The sequence below is a fragment of the Suncus etruscus genome, chromosome 16 (assembly GCF_024139225.1).
Source record: "Suncus etruscus isolate mSunEtr1 chromosome 16, mSunEtr1.pri.cur, whole genome shotgun sequence".
Classification (NCBI taxonomy): Eukaryota; Metazoa; Chordata; class Mammalia; order Eulipotyphla; family Soricidae; genus Suncus; species Suncus etruscus.
In genome coordinates this window covers 33,130,615-33,142,970 of record NC_064863.1, presented here as the reverse complement: position 1 = coordinate 33,142,970, position 12,356 = coordinate 33,130,615, and positions in this window count along the sequence as shown.

The following is a 12,356-nucleotide window of genomic DNA, read 5'->3' as shown; positions in this document are numbered from 1 at the left end:
CATTTTCTGCAAGAATTCATGATGTGTACATGCCTTGAGTCAGGTGCAACTCCTGCCTATCCATCTGTTCCTATCTTCTGACCTCTACATTCCCTGATATTTCTGCATTGTCATCTTTGTAAAAAAACAGTTCTCGGAATTATAACCATCTCAACAGAAATAGTCTCCTTGTTCCCAACACTATGTTATGATGCAATGCCCTCATGAGCATTTTTCTATATTGAGCTACACCCAGCAGTGCTAGGGGACTGTGGGTGCCTGGAAGCTAACCCACATCCACCTATGCAAGAAAAGTGCCCCAACCTTCTGAGATGGTACTAATGAGCATTAAAATAGTGTCACTGTGCATCTGTTTTTAAAGACATCTGTCCCACATTGCTTGCAATTCCCTCCAGGTTTCTGCTGGTCTACGTTCTCTTCTACCTGTGTTAGTTCCTGCATCATGAGTACCCATGGCCAACTCTCTGTCTCCTGGTCCCGCAGAGATGTCATTTATTCTTATGCACACTCTGCAGCTGTAGACCACTGCTTGTCCCATTTGACCAGTAAGAACAAATAGCATGAAGCTGCCTTTTCTGCTCATCTAAAAGCAGAAGTGATTTTTTTCAGTGTTTCATTTCATTTTTTACATTTTTTCTTTTTAAAAAATTGCTTTATTTATACACTGTAGTTGTTCATAATAGTTTTTTTTCCAGTTACAAAGTTGTTCATGATTGCTTTTCAGTCATACAATGTATAACACCCAAAATATTTTAAAAAATGTTAATTGATTGCAATACTATGTTTTACAATACTCTTTTTTTTTTTTTCCTTCTGCTTTTTGGGCCACATCCTGTGACACTCAAGGGTTAGTCTTAGCTGTGTGCTCAGAAATTGCTCCTGGCATGGGGGACCACATGGGATGCTAGGGATCAAACTGAGATACGTCCTAGGTCAGCAAGGCAAATGCCCTATCGCTGTGCTATTGTTTTGGCCCCCTACAATACTCCTAATAGTGGTTTCTCACACACATAATTTCTTTTCTTTATTATTTTTTTCTTTTTTCTTTTTGTGCCACACTCAGTGGAGTTCAGGGCTCTGCATTCAGAAATTACTCCTGGAAGTGCACGGGGAACCATATGGGATGCTGGGATTGAACCTGGGTTGACCATGTGCAAGGCAAGTGCCCTACCTTTTGTACTAACATTCCGCCTTCATGCATATACTCTCAACACCACTGATATATCCACCACCCTTTCCCAAGGCCCTCATCCTCCTTCCTCTCAAACACCACTCCAACCGAGTTGAATGGATCTGTTCTCTCATTAGCTACTTTTAGGCCTTTGTTGCTACTCCACTGTGTATCTTTAAGCAGAAGTGATCTATCCAGCAGACAAACTTCACCATGGCCTAAACAGCTGGCTTAACCTGCTTTGTTTTGTTTTTGTAAAGATAAAACACCACAGAGATTGGCACACATCACAAAGAATGAGAACAAGTAGTGTTGGCAGGGATGTGGAGAGAACGGAACTCTTATCCACTGCTGATGGGAATGACATCTAGTACAACCTTTATGGAAAGCGATATGGAGATTCCTCCAAAAACTGGAAATTGAGCTCCCATACGATCCAGCTATACCATTCCTAGGAATATACCCTAGGAACACAAAAATACAATACAAAAACCCCTTCCTTACACCTATATTCATTGCAGCACTATTTACCATAGCAAGACTCTGGACACAACCAAGATGCCCTTCAACAGATGAATGGCTAAAGAAACTGTGGTACATATGCACAATGGAATATTATGCAGCCTTCAGGAGAGATGAAGTCATGAAATTTTTCTATTCATGGATGTACATGGAATCTATCATGCTGAGTGAAATAAGTCAGAGAGAGAGAGAGAGAGATGCAGAATGGTCTCACTCATCTATCAGTTTTAAGAAAAATGAAAGACATTATTGCAATAATTTTTAGAGACAAAAGAGAGGGGGGCTGGAAGTTACAGCCCACTTCATGAACCTCACCACAAAGAGTGATGAGTTTAGTTAGAGAAATAACTACATTGCGAACTATCCTAACAATGAGAAGGTATGAGGGAAATGAAAGCCTGTCTAGAGTATAGGTGGGGCGGGGTGGGGAGGAGGAAGATTTGGGACATTGGTGGTGGGAATGTTTGCACTGGTAATGGGGGGTGTCCTCTTATATGACTGAAACCCAAACAGAATCATGTTTGTAACCAAGGTGTTTAAATAAAATATTATTTTAAAAAAGTAACAGCATTAATCATAAAATAGAATTTCAATTTACATATTACAGTTCTTAATTACATTATGGAGTCTTAATTAAGTGGAAATTTCTTGAGATTAGATGTATCTTGATTACCTGAAATATTTGATTCACCAGATACTTTCTTTTTCTATGATGTTGTCATCATTCTAAAACTATTCTGTATAATGCTCACTTTTCCATTTAGCTTTGCAGGATCTCAATGTTACTTATTATCTGAGAAAAAAAACTTCAGGGGCAAAAACGATCCTATAGCAGGGGTGCAGTGGGTGGGCCAACCTGGGTTCAATCCTCCACACCCTATATGATCTCCCAAGCCCTGCTAGGAGTGATCTCTGAGCACAGAATCGAGTGAACTCTGAGCACTGCTAGGGATGACCTCAAAAAACAAACAACAAAAAAATCTTTCCCCAAATCCCCAATATTGGGGGTATAGCTCAGTAGTAAAGCATTTGACTGCAAAATCCCCAAATGTTGGTCAGAATGTGAGAAAAAAATGATATAGTTTCTCATAATTGTGACTAAACAAGCGAACTACCAAGTTACCTTGCAGATACATTTTATTTTTTTTTGGTTTTTGGGTCACACCCAGCAGCACTCAAGGGGTCACTCCTGATTTATGCTCAGAAATCACTCCTGGAAGGCTCAGGGAACCATATGGGATGCCGGGATTCGAACCACTGACCTTCTGCATGCAAGGCAAATGCCCTACCTCCATGCTATCTCTTTATATATATATATAAATATATATATTTAAATCTTGAACTTACAGACTGGAACAATGGTACAGTGGGTATGGCATTTTCTTTGCATGCAGCCAACCCAAGTTTAATTCCTGGCATCCCATATGATCCCCCCAGCACCATTAGAAGTGATTCATGAGCGCAGAGTTAAGTAACCCCTGAGCACTAGCACGTGTGATCTATAAACCTGTGTGTGTGTGTGTGTGTGTGTGTGTATCTTAGACTTAAATTTATTTTATTTTGAAGTAGCTCATTCAATTTAAATGATGTTACTGAAGTGTTAAATAATGTCATTATTTAGTTATGCAATTACTTTCTAAGTATTAAATATGATGGAAACAGAAAAGGGAAGAGGCAAGAAACTTTATAGCTGATGACAACTTAACAATTAGGCTTCAATCTCTTAAATATAAGTTTAATTTTAGCAAAACGAAAATGTTATCACATTGAAATTGTCCGAAATCCTGGCTCCTATGAACTGAAAAACTGACCACTATTTTAGTCTGTGCTGAGAAAAACCTGTTAAGCCACATGCTTTGTACAAAACCTCAGAACGGAAATGCAGACTTAAGAGTAATTCCGGGGAGTTCCAACAGATGTCAGGAGACTGTCTCTGCTGTTGCTTTGTTTAACCGAAGGCCCTGCATTTTATCATACACTTAGAAGTTACTTCTTCAAAAAAGAAATCTTGGTAAGTAAAAAGAAATTTGTGCTTTTTTTTAAAAATAATATCAATACTTTGAAAAGCAAGAAAATGCTAATTATTTTATAGAAAATAGGTAATGATGTTTCTTTGGAATTTTTTTTTCAAGGTTCTTTCCTATCTCTTTGGGAAACTTTGAAAATGTCCTTTTAATTATACAAGATAACCGGCCCAGAGAGATAGCACAGCGGCCTTTGCCTTGCAATCAGCCCATCCAGGACCTAAGGTGATTGGTTTGAATCCCAGTGTCCCATATGGTCCCATATGGTCTCCCCGTGCCTGCCAGGAGCTATTTCTGAGCAGACAGCCAGTAGTAACCCCTGAGCACCGCCGGGTGTGGCCCAAAAACCAAAAAAAAAAAAAATTATACAAGATAACAAGTGTTTTGTCTTTCTGACCATTTTAAAAAGGTAACTATGGCACTTGTTGCCATACTTAAAAAAAACAAAACTAAACTAAACATGTTTTATTCCTTCTACTTTCATGGACTATCTTTCCTCTTTCATCTTTAGCTGCTCTATTTCCCTTATCATTTGCAGTTTCTGTCATTGATGAGTGATTATTCTGTGTTATATATTTGATCTAGAGGACATAAATATTTGATTTCTTCCTTCACATGGTGCTATAATTGTTTGTGTCTGTCACTAATTTATAAGAATTTTGAAAGTAGGGATTTTATCAGTGTAATTTGGTTTTATGCCTTCTAATAGCCAGCAGTGCTGGCACATAGCTGGTTCTGAATAAACATTTATTTACTGGGGGAAGTGGCAGCCTGACCTAGAGCTTGCGTTTCTCTAACATTTAACAAATAAAACATTTCTCTTACATAGTTGTTGGCTTGACTATGGAATCTCTTTTACTTCCTTTAATGTTTTTTTAGTTCTTTGTTTCTTGTAGTTTAACTTGCATATATCCTGTCCATTTTCTTTCTTTTTCGTGGGGGAAGTTGTACGGACAAATCGGAGATTCTTTTGATTGTCTTTTCCTTCCTCTTTATAGTTGCTGAATTAAAGGCACAACTTTCACTTTTAATCTTCTTTTTTACCTTCATCAAATAAAAGCCTGTGCTCTGGGAATGAGATGTGGTTCAGTGATAAATCTGTAAAGCCTATCTGCTAAGACATGAGTTTTATTCCCAGTAAAACACACACAAAAGCACATACACACATGCACACATGCATGAACACACACACACACACACCAACACACTTATTTTCTTTAAAGTTCTTTATGAACTCTGGCTGGAGATGTAGTTCAGTGGTGGAAAACTTGTATTTATAGGTATGAGGCCCTGCATCAATTACCTGAAGCAGGGAAGGCAGGGGATGGATGGGTGGGGAGTACAGAAAAGACAAGGGAAGGGGAGAAAAGAGAAGGGAGAGAAAGGGAAGGGAGGGGAGAAGCCTGTCAGTTCTAGCTAATCTTCTGCTTGCTTTCATTTCACTTTTTTTCTTGTTTTGTTTATTTGTTTGTTTGGTTGGTTTTGAGCCACACCCAGCAGTGCTCAGGGAATGCTCCTGGCTCTGCACTCAGAAATCACTCCTGGTCGGCTCAGAGGACTGTATGGGATGCCGAAGATTGAACTTGAGTTGGTCCCAGGTCGGCTGTATGCAAAGCAAAAGCTTGCTCCTTGTTTCACTTGTTTTGTCCTTTTTTAAATTTTTTTATTTTATTTTTTTAATAAATATATTTTATAGTGTTGGGTTTTTCTTCTTTCTTCTTTTACAAATTTTTAATTTATTTAAATAAAAAGCACCACATAGTTGACATAGTCGAGCACAGTGTATTTTTCCAGATAAGAGAAAGTTATTAAGAATAAAGAAAGAATAAAATATAAAATGGAAGAGAAGAAAGAGAATTAAAACAAAACAAAAGAAAAAATCACAATAGCAAGTGCATTTGTGAAAATTATTGCATCTCCAATGAAGTCATAATACAATGGCAGAAGGTTTAGTATATTCTGGTTTTTAGCTGTCCATTCTGTTAAATTGGTATGTTCCTATAGGAATAATAGCATTAAAAATTGAATTTGTCGAGAGATTCACAGCACCATTGCTGATACTATGAATTTTAGGGAGCTGCCAAGGCTTCTGGAAGAAGGAAGATGCGGGGAGGGTGCCTACACTCTGTCCAAGCCCTGGTGATGATATCAGCCCCAGAACTGGCATATCTGAAGTTTGGTTAGATTGGGATCCCAGAAGGAAATTGTAGAGGGTCAATGTTGAGGCAGGGCCATCAGGATAAAGGCCAATAAATAAGTTTTTAATTGAATTACCATGAGGTAGACAGTTATAAAGCTGTTCATAATTGAGTTTTGGTCATACAATGTATAATACCCTTCACTAGGGCACATTTCCCATACTTATGTCCCTAGTTTACCTCCTACTCTCCCCTCTGCCATCCCCACTGTCTGCCTTTGCCTTTCTGTGGCAGACACATTTTTCTTCTCTCTCTCTCTCTCTCTCTCTCTCTCTCTCTCTCTCTCTCTCTCTCTCTCTCTCTCTCTCTCTCTCTCTCTCTCTCCCCCCCTCCCTCCATATTTTTAGATATTGTGGTTTGTAATATTGTTACTAAAGGGGTATCATACTTATCTCTTTATCTCCTTTCAAGTCATAGTTTTTGTCTGGAGCAATCATTTCCAACTATCATTGTCACAGTTGACCTTTCTCTACCCTAATTGCACTGCTCCACTGTATATGGAAAGCTTCCTACCATGACTGGTCCTCCTGGCCCTTATCTCTGTTGTCTCTGGATATTATTATCATACTGTCTTTTTAAATATATCCCATAAATGAATGCATCATGTGGCAAAGTTAGTTTGTCCTTCTAGGCACCTGCAAACACAAATACTCACTATAAGGTATTTATACCTCCAGCTGGTTTTAGTATAAAAAAGAGACCAGGAGCTTTTATATTCAAGAAAGACCCATTTTGTCTTAGAAGGACAACTTAACTTTCCCACATCATGGCTAACTCTCAGTGTCCTGGCCGAAATTACAGACCTCAAAGGTGATTCATGAATTTTCACCTATGAATATAAACTATTTAGTGTGGAAGAAATTATCTCTAAATGTAATACCTACAAAATATATTGTTAATTAGTGACATTTATAATTATACAAATATATTTTCTTGAAGGTAAACTACTATTATGTTAATTACATATTTTTCCTTTTTGTTGTTATGTTTTTTGTTTATTTGTTTTTGGTTCAAACCTGGCGGGAATCAGGGATTACTCATGGCTCTGCACTCAGAAATTACTTCAGGCAAGCTCAGGGACCATGTGGGATGCCAGGGATCAAATCCAGATAGCTCACATGCAGACAAGTGTCCTTCCTGCTCCTGCAGTGCTGTTACTCTAGCCCCAGTGTTAGCTATATTTTAAGACAACACTTTCTCTTTATTTTATATTAATTATTTTGTTTGTTTTTGGTTTTTGGGTCACACCCAGCTGTGCTCAGGGGTTCCTCCTGGCTCTACACTCAGAAATCACTCCTGGCAGGCTCGGGGGACCACATGGGATGCCGGGATTCAAACCACTGTCCTTCTGCATGCAAGGCAAACATCTTACCTTCATGCTATCTCTTTGGCCCCTATATTAATTTTTTAATATCTTTATTTAAGCACCATGATTACAAACATGTTTGTAGTTGGTTTTTAGTTATAAAAGAAAATACCCCCATTAACAGTGCAACATTCTCACCATCAGTGTCCTCCATCTCTCTTCCCATCCCTTGCCTGTATTCAAGACACACATTCTATTTCTCTCACTCATTCCCATTGTCATGTTAGTTGTCATTGTAGTTACTTCTCTAACTAAACTCACCCCTTTTTTTAAATTTTTTTTAAATTTATTTTTTATTTTTTTAAATAGATTAAGGACTGAGGGTGAAGAGTGTTAATACAGTGGGAAGTATGGATGGGAATGAGGGATGAGGGGGTAGTTGGATTTCCAAAGGGGGGAAAGGGGAAGGTATATGGTAGGGGTAGGAAGGGAGAAAAGAGAAAATACATTAGAAAGGAAGGGAAAAGAGGAAAGAAAAAAAGTAGAGAGAAGAGTGGAGAAGAAATGATAAAAAAAAGAAAGTAGTGAGAAGAGAGGAGAGAATAACAAGGGAATGTTAGTTTGCTTGAGTGTGTTCGATGAGTATAGTCTGTAGTTTAAGTCCGTATGTCACGGGTACTGCTTCGGTGGTCTGACTGGCCACGTGCTTCGATTCCTAAAAGAAGGTATAACCTTGAAATAAAGTGTATGTTAAAGAGTTTTCTCGGGACCATCTCGTAGTGCCAGCTAGGTATGATATCTCATGTGGTATCCCGAGCTGCCATCTTGGTTTATCCACCCTTTGTATCCAAGGATGCCTGTGGACAGAAAAGCTGAGAGGTTATTTTAAATATAGTAAGATAAGGCATTAAAACATGATGTTATGGGATGATTCCATTGGAGTCAGTGATTTCCAGTGGTATTCTTTACCTGTGATCCTGATTACGATCTCCAAGGGATTATTGTGGGCCTTTGTCGTAGAAGGCTGATTACATACCTGTTCTCCCTATGCTGTTATTTCTGGTGTTGCTGTTTTCTTTGTGGTATAATGAGGTCAAGAGTTTGCGTTGTTCCTTTTGTCATGTATTTTGGGCACTGCACTCGAGTATATGTTGGCTATTACAGTGTTTAGAGTTTCTACCCTATTAAACCCTATTATTTGATTGTTGAGTGTTAGTTGTGCATAAGATGTATGATCTGGGTGCTTCAGAATAGTGCTATCATTCTGTGTTTATCTTTGGTCTTCTGACTTACTTCGTTTAACATAACATGTTCTAGATCCATCCATGTTGCTGCAAAGTCTGTGATTGTATCATTTCTGACTGCCATGTAATATTCCATTGTGTATAGATACCACATCTTAATGATCCATTCATCTGTTGTTGGACATCGAGGTTGGTTCCAAGACCTGGCTATTATACTGAGTGCTGCTATAAATAGTGGGGTGCACACATATTTTGGAATGAATGTCCTTCCAAGTTGGGGGTATATACCTAGGAGAGCAATTGCTGGGTCAAATGGCAACTCAATTCTGAGTTCTTTGAGCACTCTCCAGACTGTTCTCCATAGGTGTTGGACTAGGGGCATTCCCACCAGCAGTGGATGAGAGTTCCTTTCATACCGCATCCCCGCCAACAGAGATTGTCCCCATTATTTTTGATGTGAGCCATCCTTACTGGTGTAAGGTGGTATCTCATTGTTGTCTTGATTTGGATCTCTCTGATGATGAGTGAAGGTGAGCATGTTTTCATGTGTTTGTTGGCCATCCTTCTGTCTTCCTCAGAGAAGTGTCTATTCATTTCCTCTCCCCATTTTTAATGGCTTTATTTGGTTTTGGGGGCTCAGCTTTCTGAGTGCTTTGTATGTTCTAGATATCAGCCCTTTATCTGATATGTCGAGTGAAAAAAAATTTTCCCATTCTGTTAACTGTCTTCTTGCATTAAGTAAGGTTTCTTTCACCATGCAGAAGCTTTTTAGTTTGATGTAATCCCATTTGTTTATGTTTGATGCTAAAGTTCTTGCCATTGGTGCTCCATTCTCGAAGACCTTTTTGATATATAGGTCTTCAAGTGTTCTACCTATTTTGTTCTCGATAAACTTTATAGATTCGGGTCTGATTTCAAGGTCTTTGATCCATTTTGAGTTGACTTTTGTATAAGGAGTGAGGTATGGGTCAATTTTCACTTTCGTACATGTGGTTTTCCAGTTGTACCAACACCATTTGTTGAAGAGGCTTTCTTTGTTCCATTTCAAGTTCCTGCCTCTTTTATCAAATATTAGTTGGCTGTATATCTGGGGGTTTATGTCTGGGAATTCTGTCCTGACCCATTGGTCTGAGGTCCTGTCTCTGTTCCATTACCATGCTGTTTTGATTACTATGGCTTTATAGTATAGTTTCAAGTTAGGTAAGGAGATGCCTCCCAGCTTCTTGTTTTTCAGTATTTGTTTGGCTATCCTGGGTCTTTTGTGGTTCAAGATGAATTTTGTGATGGATTGTTCTATTTCTTTAAAGAATGGTGTTTGAATTTGGATAGGGATTGCATTAAATCTATATAGTAGTTTGGGTAGGATAGTCATTTTGACTATGTTAATTCTACCTATCCATGAGCATGGGATATTCTTCCATTTCTTTAGATCCTCTTCAATTTCTTTCTGAAGTGTTTTGAAGTTTCCCTGGTATAGGTCTTTCACTTCTCTTGTGAGGTTGATTCCTAGGTATCTGATATTTTTTGATACTATTTTAAATGGAATTGTATTTATAATCTCTCTCTCCTCGGCCTCATTGTTTGTATATAAAAACGTTCTGCTTCATACTGTGGGCTGGTCCTTCCAGTCCTCATCTCTATTGTCTCTGGGTATCATCACAATGTCCTTTATTTTTCTTAAAACACATAGATGAGTGAGACTGTTCTGTTTCTATCTCTCTTCCTCTGACTTATTTCACCCAGCTTAAGTTTCCATGTTAAGAAAACACTTTCCAATTTTAACAGATGTTCAAAAACAAGAGACTTTGGAAATATTTAAAAATATAAAAAAGGAGGCAGGAGTGATAACACAGCGTAGAGCATTTGCCTTGTATGTAGCTGACAGCTGTTCAATCCCTGATATCCCTTATGGTTCCCCAAGCTGCCAAAAGTGATTTATGAGCACAGAGCAAGGAGTAATTCCCAAGCATTGCAGATTGTGTCCCAAACAAACAAATATATATGTATATATATAAATATTCACAAAGCAAATATAGAGACTGACCAGTCTTCACTTCTCCAAATGACTGCAGTATAATTATTTGTGGGGAATAAAACAACAACAACAGTCAAAACAATGCCAATTCTTAACTGGGGCTGGAGCTATAGTACAGCAGGGAAGATATTTGCCTTGCACATTGCTAATCTAGGTTTGATTCCCAACATTTTATATTATTCCCCTAGCACCACCAGGAGTAATTCCCAAATGTAGAGCTGCCGGTAACCCCTGAATATTGCCAAAAGTGAAATACAAAAATTAATAAATAAGAAAACAGAGAACTTAAGGGCCAGGTTAGTGCACATGTTTAGTCTGTACCAACCTGATTTACTCTCTGGCATCGGATGACCCTCCAAGCATCACAGGGAGAGCTCTGTAGACAGACACCTGTGCACTGCCCATGTGGCTTGGATAATCCCTGAACTGTAGGACCTAAGTAGTACTCTATCCTCAGGCCTTGCATTGAACCTCTGTCTTGCCAGGTTGGCCCTTAATCTATTGGTAGAGCCAGGAAAATTACATGCTTGAAGACAAAATTGGTTTTTTTTCCCTAATTTTTATTATAACACCATGATTAATTGAATTGTTCACAATACAGTCATTTCAGGCATTAAATGATCATACAACAGTCCCACCACTAGTGTGACCTTCCCTTCATCAGTGACCCCAATTTCCAACTATCATAGTCTGCTTCCAGGCAAGTACACATAAATTTACTTTATATTGTTTGTTACAACACAAAGACAAATGAAATTGTCAAAATTAGATTAACAAGGACCAAGTTGAAATGATTGTTTTATCTTTCTGTGGTGTTACTAAAGTCAGTGTCTAAGGATTTATACTGGGTTAGGATTGGTGCTCGTGAGCCTTCTTTATTACTGTTTTGGCTCATTGAGGTCGGTGGATTCTTATGAAACTTTCCCATCAGATTTTCTGTGATACCACTGGGCTGACATTACTATAAACTATAGTAGTGTTGAGGTGTTGAAGCTGCTTGTAGCCACGTGATCCAAAATCCATAGATCTGAAACAAATTTGGTGACTTTGAAATTTTATAAGATTAAGTAATGAAGCTGGGCCATTTTTCTTTTTGGGGGAGAGAGGGGTTGGGTCACACCCAGCTGTGCTCAGAGTTACTCCTGGCTCTGTGCTCAGAAATATCCCCTGGCAGGCTCTGGAGACCATATAGGATGCTAGTAGTCAAACCCGGGTCTGTCCCGGGTTGGCCACATGCCCTATCATTGTGCTATCTCTCCAGTCCCATTTGGGGGGGGGCAGTGAAAGTCACACCCAGCACTCAGGGGTTATTTCTGGCTCTGCACTCAGGAATTGTTTCTAGCAGGCTCAGGGGACAATATGGGATGCCAGAAATGGAACCATGCCCGTCTTGGATCTGCTGCATGCAAGGCAAAAGTTTGCCACTGTGCTATCTCTCCGGCCCCACTGAGCCATTTTTATGAGACGGTGACCTGGTGAGTTTTTAAGTTTCTGTATTTTTATGACTCTTTGCTTGACAGCTTGAAAAGACTGTCTAAGGGACACCATGAGGCACTTTTCATGTCTGGTAATGCAAGTTCCCCAACTCAATGGAATTTTTAATCTTTCAAAAATAAATACATAATCAAAACCCAATTAAATCAAACAGCTCTTGACTATTTTACAATGTTCGAGACAGCCTTTGGTTCTGAATAGTGGATCTTTTTATTTGCAAAACTGAACAAGAACGAGAAGTAAAAATCTGCTCTCAATTATTCCTGAGACACAAGGCCCTGCTTAGGAAGTGCAGTTGTTTGCTTCTATCTCCTGGGAAATCCTAGATGCTTTCCCGGGCAGATCATATCCTGAAGTAAGCG